Source organism: Lepidochelys olivacea, assembly GCF_965140295.1.
Source record: "Lepidochelys olivacea isolate rLepOli2 genome assembly, chromosome: 18".
Classification (NCBI taxonomy): Eukaryota; Metazoa; Chordata; order Testudines; family Cheloniidae; genus Lepidochelys; species Lepidochelys olivacea.
Window position 1 is genome coordinate 16,489,790 of NC_140428.1, and position 18,707 is coordinate 16,508,496.

At 45.1% G+C, this 18,707-nt stretch overlaps 1 protein-coding gene and 1 long non-coding RNA gene across 8 annotated transcripts in view; one reads left to right on the forward strand and one right to left on the reverse strand.

The window, feature by feature from the left end:
* Positions 1 to 11,364, reverse strand: part of TMEM51 (transmembrane protein 51) — a 35,306-nt gene extending 23,942 nt beyond the window's left edge. For 2 of the 7 annotated variants that reach the window (XM_084651599.1, XM_084651600.1), the window contains exons 1-2: positions 3,073 to 3,163; positions 1,269 to 1,342 (exon numbers count right to left, since the gene is read on the reverse strand). The gene's annotated coding sequence lies outside the window, so the exon portion shown is untranslated. The other 5 variants (XM_084651598.1, XM_084651603.1, XM_084651601.1 and 2 more) reach the window with 4 other exon arrangements.
* The window catches only part of LOC311532783, a 56,002-nt gene that overhangs the window by 29,445 nt on the left and 7,850 nt on the right, over positions 1 to 18,707 (forward strand). The window lies entirely within an intron of this gene.

The window sequence follows — 18,707 nt, forward strand, 5'->3', positions numbered from 1 at the left end:
TCTGCTGCGGCTTGGCAGAGCTAGGAACAGGAACGCTGGGGCTCTTGGGCTGTGGAGACTCAAGTTGACAACAGGCACACACCTGCAAGGTGCTTCACAACTTTAAGGGCTAGAGAATGACCTTCAGTTTGCCAGAAACAAATTTTGCAGAAACTAATGGTCTAGTGCCCCCCATCCCTGTTCACCAAAAAGAGCTTCCCATATTGTTGACAAGCAAACAAGGGGCTATTTGTAAGACCTAGTAATAAGTGCTGCCCTATCTGGGAAATCCTAAACTCCTGAAGTCTGTTCCAATTGCCTAGTGGTTTGACTGACAAGGTGGGTGAGGCAATACCTGTCAACAGAAGCTGGTCCAGTAAAAGAGATTTGTTCACCCACCTTCTCTCTAAAATATCCTGGGACCAACACGGCTACAACATCCTTGCAAAGAATGATCTGACTGTCAGCTACCTGCTAATGTTCAGTTGTGTACTGACAGTGTTTGTCAGTCTCTTCCCCAGTCGCCACGTCGATGCTTAGCTGTACTAATGGAATGTAGGGTCCACAAATGATCTAGAACAAGGTTTACAACAATAGGTGCCTACTCCTGGGCACCCAGGTAAGTGGCTGAATTCCAAGAATGTGGAATGCCCTGCGGCTCCCATTTCCTTCAAGGAAGTGAACTGTTCACACCTATTTTTTAAACTCCTAGGTACCCATCTGAATGGTCTCTCGGGCCAACAAGTCCTTAATGAAGGAAGGGACTGGGAGAAAGAGTGACTTGATGAAACCACAGAGTCTACTAAATTAAAGCACATGTGGTCCAAGGAAGTACGAAAATCCTCCCATAGAGAATGGCTCAGTGCTAATTATGTCAGCAGGTTTTAAAATTTTTAGAAGTGGAGCTTCAAGACTGAGCAGTAAGCGGTCCCATTTAGTGTCACTGTTTTAGCATTCCTAAATTATCAAAGTCCTTGGGCACATGCAAAAAACAACACTATGCTCAGACTATAACATATTCTTCAGCAACCAACAACAACAAAAAATTAGAAAAATGGGGAAGTCCCAACATTATGGCCTTCCTGAGATTTCATGAGTTTCTCCAGTTTGCTTTTGAGTAATACTTAACATTTATGTCACACTCTGATTAATCTTCACAGCAGTCCAGTGAAGCCCAGTAGGCATTGTCTCCATTTCACAAAGGGCTTGGGGGAGAACAGAAGGAAATGACTTTATCAAGGCTCCTTAGATCAGTCACAGAAGTAGGATTAGATCTCAGCAGTTCCTACCTCACAATCCTGTGATAAATCCATTAGGGAGACATGGTGGGTGATGTGATATCTTTCACTGGACCAAGTTCTTTCTAGGCAGGACAAACACAAGATGAAACTATCAGAATCTGGCAATTAAGATTTAGTGGAGTAAGGTAAGTCTATTTACTGTGACGAACGTAGTACCCCGGAACAGACTCTGTCAAACAAACAGATTCAAGAACGCTTTCTGCAAGCCTATAGATTACTAATGCTACATATTTCAGCCTTATGATGGAAGCTAGATAGAAGGCTGCTCTCCTTACCTGGACCTCTATGGAGAAACTTATACTCTAATAAAAACTTAAGCACTTAGTTCCTATGAGCATCTCGGACAATGCTCAAAAAGAATTGAGCTGAAATGATTAGTATGTGACCTAGCAGAGGACACTCACTAGAATCTAAATATAGCCACATCTCTGGTTTTCCAAGAGCTAAATGCAGCTGGAGAAGGCTGGATAGTTGACCGATAGATTAGAATGGATGACTTAGATCCCTCCCTTCTTCTCGGTTGGGTTTAAGGTGGTTTATATATACTGGGTACCTTTATATTCAGTTCCATAGTACTCAGGTATTGATTATTATATTTCTAGTATTGCAAACAGCAGCTACAGACCTAAGGGATATTTAGAAAAATGTGAAGCCAGGTGTAGCATTGGCAATATCCTCTTTCTTTTGAGCCAGCAAAGTATTTTCTACCTATTTATCTATGATTGTTCACACAGGGTCATAGATATGCATGATGCTATGCATAAAGAGAGTCTCCATGTCCCCAGGTTGCTGACAGTCTTAAACACATAATCTTAAGAGCCCAATGATTTCAATGGGAGTTTGATTGGACCCCAATTTTCTACAACTGCATCCTGAGACATTCTCTCGCCTGTTCATTTTTTTAACTAGCTGTTCACCCATCTCTGTGCTACCGAATGGCACCTTTTACATTCTCCTTGTACCGCGTCAGGTAGAGACAAAATTTATTTCACAGCAACAGTTGTCTACTGACAAGGAGACAATCATAAGTAGTACACTTTCTCCATAGGTGCACATATATTACTGTAATTGCTTCCTCCTTGTTTTATTCTCTTCTATATAGATTTTTATATTGTGCTCATCACTGTAGCATTCAAGAGCCTTCCAGTAGCTCATTAAGCAGTATGACTAACATGTCACATTTGTTCTTTCACCTGCTTCCCAGAAGGAGACGTGTTTGTGGTAGAATGTTTTGTTATTTTAAAAAAGTACAAATGTAGCAACGCTTATTTTAAAGAAGGCAAAGTCAATGGAATGCTCCTTGCACTTGGAGCAGAAGGTGATGAGGTTTGTGAAGGTTCTTAGTTCCTGTGGGAGTTCATTGTGTTTGCAATTGATGCTGCTCTAGGAATTATGACCAAATGTAGTGATTAAGCCTAATGTTTGTCTGAAGCAACATAAAAAATTTTTAAAAAAAATCTCATTTCCATATATGGCTTAAATTAACCCTTTTTTTCAAAAAATATTTCTTTTTTTAAAATCATGCAAACTGATGAGATCTGGCACTTGTATGAAATCAAAAACAGAGGCCACTTCCGTTGACAGAATTTCATACCTAGGCTTTATTTATCTCCAGTTAGCAGCACAAGATTTTGCTTTAATATTGCTCAACATTCCTGTAGAAATGCGATGCTGTACCTGTGAAGCACACTTCCAAACACTGAAAACAGAGCTAAGTCGAACTTATCCCACCTTGCCCAAAAGGAATTACTTTGCACATTCCCAAACTTCAGGAACTGGCAAATGTTCTCACCTGTGCATTTCACAGGATGCAGCTCTTCATTCAGGTTAGAGCCATCTGGGTCTCTGGTTTTAAGATGCCAGGTAACTCCCTGCTCACTAAGCTGATATAAAGGATATACGAACATATACATTCAGACAGGAGAACAGTAAAAAATACACACACACACACTTTTGCCCCTCAAGACAGCTGGGCTGAGACATCTAAAGTCTATTTACAAAATGAAGCCATCACCCCGCTCACCCTGAATATAGTCAGAAATCAACATGGAAGTTCTACTGATGTTGTGCTGCCAAAGCTACTGTAACAATCTTATTTAAAAAAAAAAAAATCAAACTACTTTGACGTTCATGGTAATTGGCAGCTAAGCAAACTCAACCATAGTTGTGTAAAAGCAAACATCTTTCCGTACTACTCAAACTTTATATTCTCAGTCCCATCCTTAGATATCTGGGCACAAACGGGAGTGAATTTTATGATCAACTCTTGCTGCAAATGCAGTCCGGCGCTACAGAAGGGATCACCCCACATACTCTCTTGTTCAGAGCAAGCCCTGAAACAGATCATCAGTTTTCAGAAGCCGTAACTATTGACACAGAGCCAGAAAGCAGAATTTTTGTTACTTCGGGCTTCTAACACATCATCTCTGGGCATAACACCATGCTGTAGTTTGCAGACACTCTGAACACATTTAGTTAATTTCAAACCAAAGCGACTACCCCGAGTCTACATATCACTTTGTCAATTATCTTCAGCATTAAATCTTCATGACTTGATCCAAAACTCACTGCTGTTTACCTTGTGCTTTCAAGAAGGGGGTGGAAGGCCTCCCAAAATCCCATTCTGTTAGGTGTGATGACCAGGGTTGTATCGGAAGCGCATGAGCTGAGGTTTATTTATTGCTTTCTCAAACACCAATGCCATCCCCTGTGCTTTAGAACCCTTACTCCTGGGAATGCATTCGGAAGCAAAATCAATGGAACATGACTAGGCTTAGCATCCTCCCCCGAAGAAACTGGCCCCTTAGGTTGGGATTAACCTAGGAAAAGCTCCCTGTTTCAGTCTGTAAACCCCTGCAGAGCAGGCTCTATCTTCTTGTCTGTCTGTGCAGCACTGCTGCTCTGTGGGTACTGCGGAATCACTCACTTCATACAATGTCTAAGTGTCTCTAACTCCTTGCTCCTGCGTCCATGGAAAATTGTCCCATGGTTACTGTTCTTCGGGTTACAGAACTCTGCACAAATCAGTTTCCACAATGTGTTGGCTTTTACATTTATGTGAAGCATTAAAAGTGTCAGCCATCTTACATTACCATAAATGCTGGGGTTGGTCCGAGGCCTTTTCCCATTCTTTACTCTATTGTCTCCTTTGGTATGGTAGGGTTAAAAAAAGAACTAGATAAATTCATGGAAGATAATCTGTCAATGGCTATTAGCCAGGATGGGCAGGGGTAGTGTCCCTAGCCTCTGTTTGCCAGAAGCTGGGAATGAGCGACAGGGAATGGATCACTTGATGATTCCTGTTCTGTTCATTCCCTCTGGGGCACCTGGCATTGGCCACTGTCAGAAGACAGGATACTGGGCTAGATGGACCTTGGGTCTGACCCAGTATGGCCGTTCTTATGTCTTATGGTGCCTTCTCACTCGTAGTTCCTGCCCCCCTTCTGTTTTTAATTCAATTGCACTTTTCTAATATCTTTCAAAGCCCTGCCACTTCCCTCCTGCATTTCGATGACTCCTACTGTATTACATCACCTCCGAAGTCTTTTTTTTACCCTCTTCAGCTGAAGTAAAACAAGCTAAATAAGGTCCAAAGTCATTCTTGCTAAAAGGACTGACTGGATCTACCCCACCCCCCATGTTCCTCTTGATCCTGTCTCCCAAGTAATTTTCCTTCAATACCCTTCAGAATTTTAGATTATCTCCACTTGCAGTCTCCTCCTCCCAGTAGAAGCCTATTTCCTATATTCGGCAAAACATTAAAATTGCCAACTGACCATCTTTCCTTATTTCCCAGTCCAATTCCCATAGCTTCAGAATAAATACAGCCTCTGTATATCAGATGTGGTTTTGCGTAATTTTTTTTTATGCACACTAAATATTTTGCAAACAAAACAGCTAAAATTAAATCAGATAGCGAGAGTAACATTCAAACACTCACACCACTAGGAAGCTCCCATCACCACTCCTGACCATGTTTGCCATCAGAACGCTGACAAAAGAATGCTTTGAAAAAGGGCATAGCCTACCACGACTGTGCCCAAAAGTCACTGCATGAGACAAGGGTGACAGCTACTAATAGTTGCAACATGCAGATAAGATGCATTTTCACAGAACTGTAAATTCTGCTTGAATCACAGTGTGAGTTAACTCATTCCTTGCTCAATGGCACAAAATTTGGAGTTACACCCACAACTGAGGAAAGTTATCTGCTTTGGGTAAAAGACCTGAGAAATTCTAGCCTGAGAAAGCACCTGGTAAAGTTTCCAAGACCTACAGGTGGGTCTCCGCATGGGTTCGGAGTGTGGACGAGAGGTGGCAGGAAAGCACGAGCCAGACAGGATAAGTTAGAATAATAAGTCAATTAATAAGTTAGAGAAGAGAAAGAAAAAAGAAATTTTAACTGAAATGGTAGAATGCAAGGTGTAGGGGAGAGGAGAGGGAAAGAGACAGAAACTGAAGACAACACAGGGGAAAAAATAGACCAGGGCCTATTACAAGAAAAGGAAGGAAATAACAAAAGCATGAGAAATGCACTGAACAGTTTTACAGTGGAACAGTGGTCAGGGAATCACTGGATGAATTTCACTGGTATTCCGATAATTTACTCAAACCCTTGTCTATGCTATTGGATCAGCTCTGTATAGTTGGCCAAATACTGTTCGGGCAATGTATTATTTTACAATAATATATTGAACTCATTCTTTCTTTCTTTTGCTGTTCAGCCAATCCTAATTGTAAGTTACTCACCAATGTGCTGAGGGTGGGATGACTGGTCATGCTCCTTTCTCTTCTGTTCCTATGTATCTGAGGTGGAGGTAACCTATTAGTGCATCTAATCTGTCTTCACAATTATGCAGGATTGTTCCCTACAATACATTCTCATATGATTCATAGTTAAGTGACTCAAGCAATGGGGCTTTCACCATATCCCTTGGGAGACTGTTGAACAAACTCCTTGACCCCTCTAATTCCTCTAAAAGTAAATTAACCCTGTACATACCAGCTGGTCCTGTGTGGCTCCTGTAATTTGTTCAAATGACCACTTGAGTCAACTATTCATAACATGCATTTTCCAATTCTCTATCCCCCCGTGCATGATCTACTCCTAACAAATGCCTTTGTATCTAATATATCTGGGGGCAAAGGGAATGGGATATAAATGACAAGAGGAAGGAGATGAAAAAAGGTTAATGGCTGACTTTAAGACAATTAAAATTTTACACCTAAAGGATATAAGAGGCAAAGACTGAAGGCTTTTGAATCTAAGTGGTAGCAAGGCAGGTTCAAGAAGAGAGAGGCGGTGTGCTGCAACATGTTTATTTTCAAAGCAAATGGAAGGAATGGCTTGTCTCTTCTCTAAATACTGTAACAAACAGAATTTGTCACTGCTACAGCTGAAGGTAAGATCATTTTGAAAAAAAACTGGACTAGAACATACAAAATTCTAACCAAACTGCCTAGTAAAGTCTTTTTGGATGTTGTCACGCATTACTCACACACTCCTGCCAAAAGAACTGTTAGAACAAAATAAGCTTGCTTTTATTTCTACCACCAATTGTATTAGCATTACAGTCAACTTAAAACATTTACCTGTGTTATTAATACCATCTTAGATTATTAGAAGTTTTTTGTCATTACTTATTCTCTGTTTGCTTTCTGCATCCCTTGGGTAATAGTCAGCTTCACTAACAGGTGGTTAGTACAGCAATGTTTGGGTTTCAGGGGTTTGCTAACAGGTTTTAAAAACAGCTATTTTAATTAGATTTTTTAAAATTTTAGAAACATTTCTAGCGGTTCTTGTAAAAAACGGTTAGCTGGTTTGCTTTTAATAAAGACCTAGGGTAACATTTTTAAAAGCCCCTAAGCGACTTAAGAGCCTAAACCCTATAGACCTTCATAAAATAGATGTGCCTAAGTCATTCCTGAAAATGAGACTTAGGCTCCTTACCTCTAGTACATAATTGGGGTTTTTTGTTTGTTTGGGTTTTTTTTTTTTAACAACACACCAAGTAGCAGAAGTCCTTTTGTTCTCCCACAATATGCCTGTGTGCAAGTTCCCCTCAGCAAAGCCACAGACTGTATCAAATTGGCGTTAGACAAGTAGAGTTTTCTGCTGACTACCTCAGTTTCACTTTTTCCTTCTAGCTCCCACTGCTGCAAAAGTTCACATGCACAATCATCAGTCACATACTTAAGCATATACAAAACAAGGACTCTTGAGAGAAAGTCAGAGGCCCAACTCTCCACTGCCTTGCACTGTGTCATCATTTAGATCAGTGCCAAATGGGCAGTAAACACAACTGATCAGGAAGTGTTCACATCCCCTTTGCACTGATGTGAAGAAATGCACAAAGCACAAGACAATGCAGAAGGAAGGTCACCATTTAATTTTCTTACAGTTAACATAAATGAAGAATGATTCTTCATTCTGACACTCTTTGGAAAGGTACAAGCACACACACACACTGGAATGCCAAAATATGATCCGACGTTCAGAATAACCATAAGCCCACATATGATTTATCAATATACCCTGTCAAACGACAGGCTCTCAGCTAGTAAGATAGAGTGAACCATTATGAAGTCATAGCTCACTATACTAACAACAACAGATGGTATTAAGATTGCTTTAGTGACATATTCCATGCTCAGTTGCTCAAAAAACAGGTTTTTCACAAGAGTTGTAAAACCAGTTTCCATCTCTCTATTTTAGAAGACTAGTTTTCTGTTTATACCGTATTTAAATTGAGTGTTTTAAATTTCTTAGACTTTCAACTGCTCCTCCTTTGTCTTTGGGAATGAGCAAGGCTGACTTTCAACTGGACTTTATTTGCTCCCAGGTGGTTGTTATTAATTTTTAACAAGAGAAAGTTAGAAGGCAATATGAGGGCCATGAAAGTTGCAGTTACACATGAGAAAAGAATCTCTGTAAAGAGCAGATCTGCTAGCGTGGTCATAAGACTCAGGCCATGTCTATACTGCCCTGCAGTTTGGGCCACTGGGGTGTGAACAGCAGTGCACACCAAAGAGCTACGCTGTACCTCCCCTGCGTGGACACCACAGCGAGAACTTAAGTTCCTATTTCTCATTAATGTGACCCTCTTTGAAGAGGGTTAATGCAAATTAAGGACCTTTTGGTTTGTTCCTGCAGCATCCATACAGGGAACTTTTAGCACAGGACTTTGGTGCACACTGCTATTCACACCCCAGTAGCCCAAACTACAGGGCAGTGCAGACATGCCCTTACTTCCACTATTCATGAGTGAGACAATCAACATGATTCACAGAAGCCTACACCAGTGCCAGTGGGTGGGGTCTGGATCAGACTGGGAAAAGCCAAGTAGCGTAGCTAGGAATCTTTCAGACTCCTGGCTCCAAACTGGTCCCAAATGTCTCTCTCTTCCCTTTTAATACCAAAAAAAAAAAAAAAAAAGACATTTTACCTAGCAATTTTTCTACTAGCCCCCATCTCCGTAAACTCCAACTTTCCCCCAAACCCCTGCCCACCTACAGAAGTGGGATATGTTCACTATAAATCAATTACACAGTTTAATCCCTCCTCAGTATTTTTGCTGGAAGTTCGGTCCTCAGCTCAGAAACCTGGCCAGCTGGTAAGGCAAATTTTCTTCTTTGATTAACCATTCCACTATAACCAGGTGAATTAAAACACACTAGAGATGCTGAAAACACCAGCTTGGGAAATATTAGGTATAAATCTATTCTTAGGCATACAATCTTCTCATATGAGATAGCAGTGCCAACTTGTTCAAGTTGAGGAACCACTCCAATCTTTCCCCCATGTTACTTGCAAGGCAGCATACTGAAAGTACCCCCAAGGGTCACCTCAGAAGTTAATGAGCATCCAGAATTCCCTAATATTCTGCATCATTTCACCCTGGCAAGTTTTCCCTCTAGCCTAATTCAACTGTGCTCATCAAATGCCCACAAAGAGTACTAATAAAACTGCCTGGAATTATAAGCTACCCAAGCAATGATTGGATAATGAATTACATACAGCTGGGGGGTGCAACTTTATTGACAGGACAGTTGTCTCAGTTATAATATACACGCCAAAGTCATCTTTGTAGTTCTCTATCATACCAGCAGTGAAATAATCCTCTCATACCCTCTTGACACCCAGATACTATAGCAATTACTGCCCTGGCCCTTCGGTATTATTGTTTACGTTGCAGTAACACCTAGAAACACAAAACAGGATAGTGGCCCCACCGTGTTACATACTGTAACAAACAGTCCTTGCCCCCCAAAGAGCTTACAGACAAGATAAAGGGTGGGAGAAAAAAATATCTTATCTCCATTTACAGGTGGGGAACAGAGGCAGCACAGAGAGATGAAGCAATTTGCCTGAGGTCACACAGGGAGTCAGTGGCAGAGCCCGCAACTGACTCCAGAGTCCCTGCTGAATCCCTCAGACAGAAGGCTGCCTGTTCTCATAGGGCAGAGGTACCTGAAAAGGATACCGACGGTGAAACCCATTGATAGCGAGAACTCCCATTGATAAGGAAATGGCATTCAAGTCCCGTTTCCAGCATGCAAACTGCAACCCCGATTAGAGCAGGGGTGGCCAAACTGCAGCTTGCGAGCCACGCGGGGCTCTTTTACAGTTGAAGGGTGTCTCAGGTGTCCCCCCATTCTCCACCTACCAGATGGGGGGTGGGGGTGGGGACAGAGGACTCATGGCTTCTGCCCTGCAGCAGGATGGTGGGGCTAGGGGCTTCGCCCAGTGGGGAAAGGGGTCTCCAGGCTTCAGCCCCAGGGGAGGTGCCTACTGAGGCTGAGGGCTTCAGCCAAGCTCTTGCTGAAGACCCAAGCCCCAGCAGGCACCTCCCCAGCCACACCACCCTGCCGCAGGGCAGAAGCCCCGAGCACTGGAGGTTGCATCCAGCTCTCCAACTTCTGAAGATTATCATATGGGGCTCGGAGGATCAGTACATTTGGCCACTCCTGGATTATAGGGTGCTTGGAGGGCAAGTTCTGGCTAACCAGAGAAGGTGATCTCAGTGCAAACCATTTCCAGTTCCAGGAGATGTTCGGCCCGCCCTGTTATGGAGGCTCACTGTACAAATCCGAGACAATCTGCTTCAGAGGCAAGTTCCCTAAGGGCAGCGCCGCCAGAAAAGTCTACAAGTGGCCTGCGGACCAGCCACTTGGAGGAACTCCGGGATCCCACCCAGCACCTTTGAGGCAACGCAGAAACCCTCTGGGACCGCCCGGTGCGGCAGGGATCCTGTTCCCAGCCTAGGGCTAGGGCCAGGGCCAGGTCCATGGCCAAGTGTTACAGCAGGAAAACGAAAGCGACTTACTTCGGGCCAAGGCGGAGGAACGAGCCCGTCCGGGAAGCGCGGACAAGAGGGAGCCGCGCAGGAGAAGCACCGGGTTTCTCCTGAGGCAGGGCATGGAAATCCGGGGGCAGGGCGTGGCACAGCCCGACCACGGGAGACTAGGGCGCACCGGAGCGCGGCCAGCCCACCTGCGCCCCGAGCGCACCGGGCAGGGGAGGCGCCTCCGCCGGGGAGCGCTCGGAGCCTACCTGGAACCGGGGCGCCAGGTCAGCGCACAGCTTCCCCCGGGAGGCGCCAGGCTGGGTGAACAGCTCCCGGCGGCTGGGACGGACTTAGCTCCCTCCCCCGGGCACGGGGAGCGAAGTCCGCGGGGGAAGTTACCGGGCTCCGCGGGGGGCGCGTCCTGCCCGCGCCCGGGCCCCACTCACCTGCGCGCCTCGGGCGCCGCTCCATGCCCAGCGGCCCTCCCCAAGCCCTGCTGCCGCCGCGGGCGCCGCCTCCTCCCCATGGCAGGGGAGAGCCAAGGCGGCAGCAGGAAGCCGGCAGCAACCGGGCGGCTCCAGCAGCGCCCTCCCCGCGGTAGCGCCGCGCCCGGGTCCTAGAGCCTCCTGGCACGACACAGCAATGAGGGGCGTGTGCGGGGACGAGCACCTCTCTGCGCAGCATGCCGAGGGGGCCCTTTCCAAGCCGAGAACCGCCCTAGCCAGTGGGTGGGCTCGGGCCGGGGCCCACTGGGGTCCAGCCGGCCCTTGCTGGGGCCTCCGGCCTCCCTAGACAGGCCTGGGCTCCGGGTGTGGCAGCGGGGTTCTGCTCTTCCCACAGCTGCTCCTTCGCCTACAGCACAGGGGCGTTACTTGACATTCCCACAGCACCTCTCCTTCCACCGGGACCCCGGCGCTCCCTTCCCCAGCCCTGCAGGGCCAGGCCCCAGGGCAGAACAGTCAGTGGGCCCCCCCCGCACCCCTGTGGACAGGGCCCACCGGCTGCGCTGCTGGGCGCACTCTTCCGGCAGGGCCAGGGCTTCCACGTGCCCACCCCGTGGGGTTGCCAACTGACTAATTGCGCAAACCCAAAGACCCTTGCCCTGCCCCTTTCCCTGCCCCGAGACCCCCTACCCCACCCCACCCCTGCTCACTCCATCCCCCTCCCTCCATCACTCGCTCTCCCGCACCCTCACTCACTTTCACCAGGCTGGGGCACGGGGTTGGGATGCAGGAGGGGGTGAGGGGTGCAGACTCTAGGAGGGAGTTTGGATGTGGGAGGGGGCACAGGGCGCCAGCTCTGGGAAGAAGTTTTGTGCGGGAGGGGGTGCAGACTCTGGGACGGAGTTTGGGTGCAGGAGGGGGTTTGGGGTGTGGGCTCTAGGCTGGGGCAGGGGTGCAGGAGGGAGTCAGGGGGTTGGCACTTACTTCCGGCAGCTCCTGAAAGCAATTGGCACACCCTTGTGGCAGCGGCTCCTAGGCAGGGGGCCAAAGGGAGCTGGGGAGTTGGCTCTCAGGGCATTTAAAGAGCATGAGAACTGAGGTTCCCATGTAATCACTTGTCTCCAGGAGCTGGGTGTCTAAGAAAACTTCAAATATCACAGGACTTGTGATAAATTCACAATCATTAGCAACAATTTATTTCGAGCTATTGGCTCAAAGGACACGTTGTAAGGAATAGACGGTGCCAAAGACTAGATCACTGCTCAACAGAGGTTACAGTCCATTCTGGGATTTTCAAGAGACTCTAACAGAGTAAGGAACCCAAATTCCAATTTGAGTTGGGTGCCTAACTCCCTTTGGCATCTTTGAAAATCCCCCCTAAAAGCATAAGTGGGCATAATGTAGAAAGATAAACGTACAGTTCCCGAGAGGCCAGGGTGAGGGCGGTGCGGTCTTGGCAGCATTAGGGCACTGAGGAGTGATGTCAGAGCGAGCAGTATCTTCGGGGGGAGGGGCAGGATCTCCCTGGATGAGTGACTGCTAAAAAGATAACGAATGGCAAGAGTGATCCAGCACCAGAATTTCCACCTGACAGCTCCCAAATACAGTGGTCAGAAACTATTAGAGCCTCCCCTGGGATAGTGCTTGGGGTGTGCTATAGACCGCCGGGATCTAATTTGGATATGGATAGAGCCCTTTTTAATGTTTTTAATAAAGTAAATACTAATGGAAACTGTGTGATCATGGGAGACTTTAACTTCCCAGATATAGACTGGAGGACGAGTGCTAGTAATAATAATAGGGCTCAGATTTTCCTAGATGCGATAGCTGATGGATTCCTTCAACAAGTAGTTGCTGAACCGACTAGAGGGGATGCCATTTTAGATTTGGTCTTGGTGAGTAATGAGGACCTCATAGAGGAAATGGTTGTAGGGGATAATCTTGGCTCAAGTGATCATGAGCTAATTCAGTTCAAATTGAATGGAAGGATTAACAAAAATAAATCTGCAACTAGGGTTTTTGATTTCAAAAGGGCTGACTTTCAAAAATTAAGGAAATTAGTTAGGGAAGTGGATTGGACTGAAGAATTTATGGGTTTAAAGGTAGAGGAGGCCTGGGATTATTTTAAATTAAAGCTGCAGAAGCTATCGGAAGCCTGCATCCCAAGAAAGGGGAAAAAATTCATAGGCAGGAGTTGTAGACCAAGCTGGATGAGCAAGCATCTTAGAGAGGTAATTAAGAAAAAGCAGAAAGCATATAGGGAGTGGAAGAAGGGAGGGATCAGTAAGGAAAGCTACCTTATTGAGGTCAGAATATGTAGGGATAAAGTGAGACAGGCTAAAAGTCAAGTAGAGTTGGACCTTGCAAAGGGAATTAAAACCAATAGTAAAAGGTTCTATAGTCATATAAATAGGAAGAAAACAAAGAAAGAAGAAGTGGGACCGCTAAAAACTGAGGATGGAGTGGAGGTCAAGGATAATCTAGGCATGGCCCAATATCTAAACAAATACTTTGCCTCAGTCTTTAATAAGACTAAAGAGGATCTTAGGGATAATGGTAGCATGATAAATGGGAATGAGGATATGGAGGTAGACATCACCATATGTGAGGTAGAAGCGAAACTCAAACAGCTTAATGGGACTAAATCGGGGGGCCCAGATAATCTTCATCCAAGAATATTAAAAGAATTGGCACAAGAAATTGCAAGCCCATTAGCAAGAATTTTTAATGAATCTGTAAACTCAGGGGTTGTACCGTATGATTGGAGAATTGCTAACATAGTTCCTATTTTTAAGAAAGGGAAAAAAAGTGATCCAAGTAATTATAGGCCTGTTAGTTTGACATCTGTAGTATGCAAGGTCTTGGAAAAAATTTTGAAGGAGAAGGTAGTTAAGGACATTGAAGTCAATGGTAAATGGGACAAAATACAACATGGTTTTACAAAAGGTAGATCGTGCCAAACCAACCTGATCTCCTTCTTTGAGAGAGTAACAGATTTTTTAGATAAAGGAAACGCAGTGGATCTAATTTACTTAGATTTTAGTAAGGCGTTTGATACTGTGCCACATGGGGAATTATTAGTTAAATTGGATAAGATGGGCATCAATAGGAAAATTGAAAGGTGGATAGGGAATTGGTTAAAGGGGAGACTACAACGGGTCCTACTGAAAGGTGAACTATCAAGTTGGAGGGAGGTTACCAGTGGAGTTCCTCAAGGATCAGTTTTGGGACCAATCTTATTTAATCTTTTTATTACTGACCTGGGCACAAAAAGTGGGAGTGTGCTAATAAAGTTTGCAGATGATACAAAGCTGGGAGGTATTGCTAATTTAGAGAAGGACAGGGATACCCTACAGGAGGATCTGGATGACCTTGTAAACTGGAGTAATAGGAATAGGATGAAATTTAATAGTGAGAAGTGTAAGGTCATGCATTTAGGGATTAATAACAAGAATTTTAGTTATAAGCTCGGGACGCATCAACTAGAAGTAACGGAGGAGGAAAAGGACCTTGGAGTATTGGTTGACCATAGGATGACTATGAGCTGCCAATGTGATATGGCTGTGAAAAAAGCTAATGTCGTCTTGGGATGCATCAGGAGAGGTATTTCCAGTAGGGATAAGGAGGTTTTAGTACCGTTATATAAGGCACTGGTGAGACCTCACCTGGAATACTGTGTGCAGTTCTGGTCTCCCATGTTTAAGAAGGATGAATTCAAACTGGAACAGGTACAGAGAAGGGCTACTAGGATGATCCGAGGAATGGAAAACTTGTCTTATGAAAGGAGACTCAGGGAGCTTGGCTTGTTTAGCCTAACTAAAAGAAGGTTGAGGGGAGATATGATTGCTCTCTATAAATATATCAGAGGGATAAATACCAGAGAGGGAGAGGAATTATTTAAACTCAGTACCAATGTGGACACAAGAACAAATGGATATAAACTGGCCACTAGGAAATTTAGATTAGAAATTAGACGAAGGTTTCTAACCATCAGAGGAGTGAAGTTTTGGAATAGCCTTCCGAGGGAAGTAGTGGGGGCAAAAGATCTATCTTGCTTTAAGATTAAACTCGATAAGTTTATGGAGGAGATGGTATGATGGGATAACATGGTTTTGGTAATTAAATATTCATGGTAAATAGGCCCAATGGCCTGTGATGGGTTTTTAGATGGGGTAAGATCCAAGTTACCCGGGAAAGAATTTTCTGTAGTATCTGGCTGATGAATCTTGCCCATATGCTCAGGGTTTAGCTGATTGCCATATTTGGGGTCGGGAAGGAATTTTCCTCCAGGGCAGATTGGAAGGCCCTGGAGGTTTTTCGCCTTCCTCTGTAGCATGGGGCACGGGTCACTTGCTGGAGGATTCTCTGCTCCTTGAGGTCTTCAAACTACAATTTGAGGACTTCAATAGCACAGATATAGGTGTGAGGTCTTTTTTAGGAGTGGTGGGTGAAATTCTGTGGCCTGCATTGCGCAGGAGGTCAGACTGGATGATCATAGTGGTCCCTTCTGACCTAAATATCTATGAATCTATGAGTCAGCCAGGAAGGATGGGTCTGCTGTGGAGGATCAGGGAGAAGAACGCAGCCCCTTAGAAGCCCCTGCCTGTTGATCTTTAGACCCCATCTCTGGTTCCCTGTCTGCCCCATCCCAAGCGACTATGCTGGGGTTATTATAGCCGATAAGACTATAATATAATGGGAGGAAGAAGGAAATGGTCTGTTGGGAAACTCGCCGCTCCTCAATGCAACTTCCTCTGAAGCAGCTGGTGCTGGCCACTGTCAGAGCCAGGGTCCTGGACTAGGTGGACTTTGGGTCTAATTCAGCCTGGCAATTCCTGTTTTCCTACAAATTAAACCCTGTGAGGAGAGGGCTGACAATGAGGACATAACCCCTCAGTATGTTTTCCTTATTGAAAGGCCTTGCCTCCAGGCTCACTGAGAAGAACTGACAAACTTATGGCATTTTCAGGGCCCTTACTTTGTCCTCAGCCACAAATCTTGCCCCAAACTGGGTCCTGGCTCATCTCCTTTTTCAGTCCATAAACTGAAAGTGCATCAAATCATTGACCTTGGACAGAGATCTTTATCCACATTTGTCCCTGCCTGGTGTCACTCCATTGTGAGTTTTTCCAATGGAAACATCCAGGTGGAACAGAGGGGGCATTCACTCCTTTGTGGAACACACAGGAAGTGAGGCCTAGACCCTTGAAGTCCCTAAAGTGCAAGGAAGGTGTCTGCAGTCAGGCCGAAGGTATGAGGGCACTTAATACATCCACTTCTCTCCATTGAAAAAATAGGCCATATTGCAGATAATCCACATTGTCCCTGCCCTCTGAGGGATGGTGGGAATGGTATCATCTGTCCCACCCTTTTGCACAATCAGCTAGTGAAATTTCTAAAGCACCTTGTGATCTTTTTGAATGGTACTGGTGTCTACTAGTAGTAATGGTGCTCTGAGGCCCCTACCAGGATCGGGGCCCCATTTGATAAGTGGGGCACAAAGCCAGAGCAGACGCAGTCCCTGCTCCAAACACGGTATACGTTAACAAACATCAGATATAAAATGCCAGATGATCACTATAACTGAGTGTTTTGACTTTCAGTTTTCTATTTGCTGTGGTGCACTAAGGGCCCGATCCAAGGTCAATCTGAAGTCAATGGAATGACGTAGGTTGACTGCAGTGGCCTTTGGATCAGGCCCTAAGAACAAAAAAAGAAACCAGAGCCGTGGAGTCTCTGGGTTGGAGAGCAGCCTTCTCCTCTGCACTTTTGTTTTAAACTCGCACTTTTGTTTTAATCTCTGTTTACCACGGTGTTTTCAGGCATATCAGCTTTTAGTAGGTCAAGAGCCCCACTCACAGGCTTTTGCTTTGGTTGTCAGTAGTTACATCTGTTGTGCTGTACTGTGAATACGGCACTGGGGAGAATGCAAATAAATATCCCATTTACTCAATGGCTGGAAAGCAACTTTGGTGCAAAAATGAACTAAGTCATCCTGATCCCATGAGCATGGCCAGGCTGATGCTTGAGGGTTAATTGCTCACCTTCCTCTTTTCCTCTGGATATGTGGTGTTTTCCTTTGGGCAGCTTCTTTGAATAATGTAGCAGATGCAGCCTCATAAAACAGCAGAAAAGGGCAACCATAAAATCTGATTTTGTTCCTCGTCTCCACCAAAGGCTTTGACGATCAAACAATCTTTTTATGTATAGGCTTATCTCTAACTAGGGCTATAGATGCAGCTAATAGGATTTTTATGGCACCTCTACTTTGAAACCTGTGTTTAAAAATACTGCCTTTTCCCCAAACATGCTTGTACATCAGAATATAAGAACAGCCATACTGGGTCAGACCAGTGGTCCATCTAGCCCAGTATCCGGTCTTCTGGGCCAATGCCAGGTGCTTCAGAGGGAATGAACAGAACAGGTAATCATCAAGTGATCCATTCCCCGTCTCCCATTCCCAGCTTCTGGCAAACAGAGGCTAGGGACACTTCAGAGCATGGTTTTGCATCCCAGCCCATTCTGGCTAATAGCCATTGATGGGCCTAACCTCCATGAATGTATCTAGTTCTTTTTTGAACCCTTTTATAGTCTTGGTCTTCACAGCATCCTCTGGCACAGAATTCCATATATAGGGAAGACAGGAATTGAACCCAGGCAGCCGGTCTCCAGTCCCCTCCTCTAAACACTAGACAACACTGCCTCTGAAGTTACTTTCTCCCTCTCTAAATTCCCCTTATGCGGTTTCATCTGGATCCGGTACTTTTCACCTCCTGTCCTAAATTAATGTATAGGGTTGTCATGCACTGTTAAACTGCTGCTATGTTCCAGCCCAGAGGTGGCTGTATGTTAGTAGTGGAAGAAGTAATTCTTTCCTGTGTAGAGTCTGTAAAAAAAACCCCTCTGGGTGAAATTCTGGAAATGAGCTGACAGTCTGACTCAAGGGCATGAGGGAAGAAGGAAGTAACTCCTTAGCCACAATCTGCAGTAGTCAGGTCCGAGTAGCTCAACAGCTGCTGCGGCAGGAAATGGACCCATGTCAAAGCCCAGGATTGTTGTGTTTAACCCTAAGCAGGTTTGTGTGCTAGTGGAGTCATGATTTTCCTGGAGCTGTCCTTGCCCCTGGTCCTCCCCATCACGTCTGACGCCCACCATGGGGGAGAAAGATATGGGGCTGCTGATTTGCTCTGAGTGGCTTCTGGAACCTTGTCTACACAGTGGACGTTTTGCAAACTGTTTCTAATATAGTTCAGTTCCCCTGGATGGTAGATGGTGTCTCAGCCTTCATCAGTGACTATCACGTCATCTAATTCCGTTTTGAGGATGTCTCCGCAACACGGTGCTGAAAATGCTACCACCAGCCCATCTAGTCTGGGGCTCCTACTAACAATTATTTATGATTGTTATTAAGGAATTCAATGTGATTGCACCAATTCATGGACCAAGAGTTTTCAGCAGAGATTGGGAGCAATATGTATATCTGGTCACTAGGGCTGCAGCAATTGTTACTATATCAGACAAGGGAGGAATTGTACTGAGAGGAAGAGATGAAATTGCTTAGATGTAGTCTCTCTCATTTCACTAGATGTGCAGTTTTGATCAATCAGTGGAAAATTATTTGAATGGTTGAGAAATTCAGACACTGTTTGCTTCATTTCTGCTGTTGTTCCCCATTTACAGCGACTAGAACATATCTA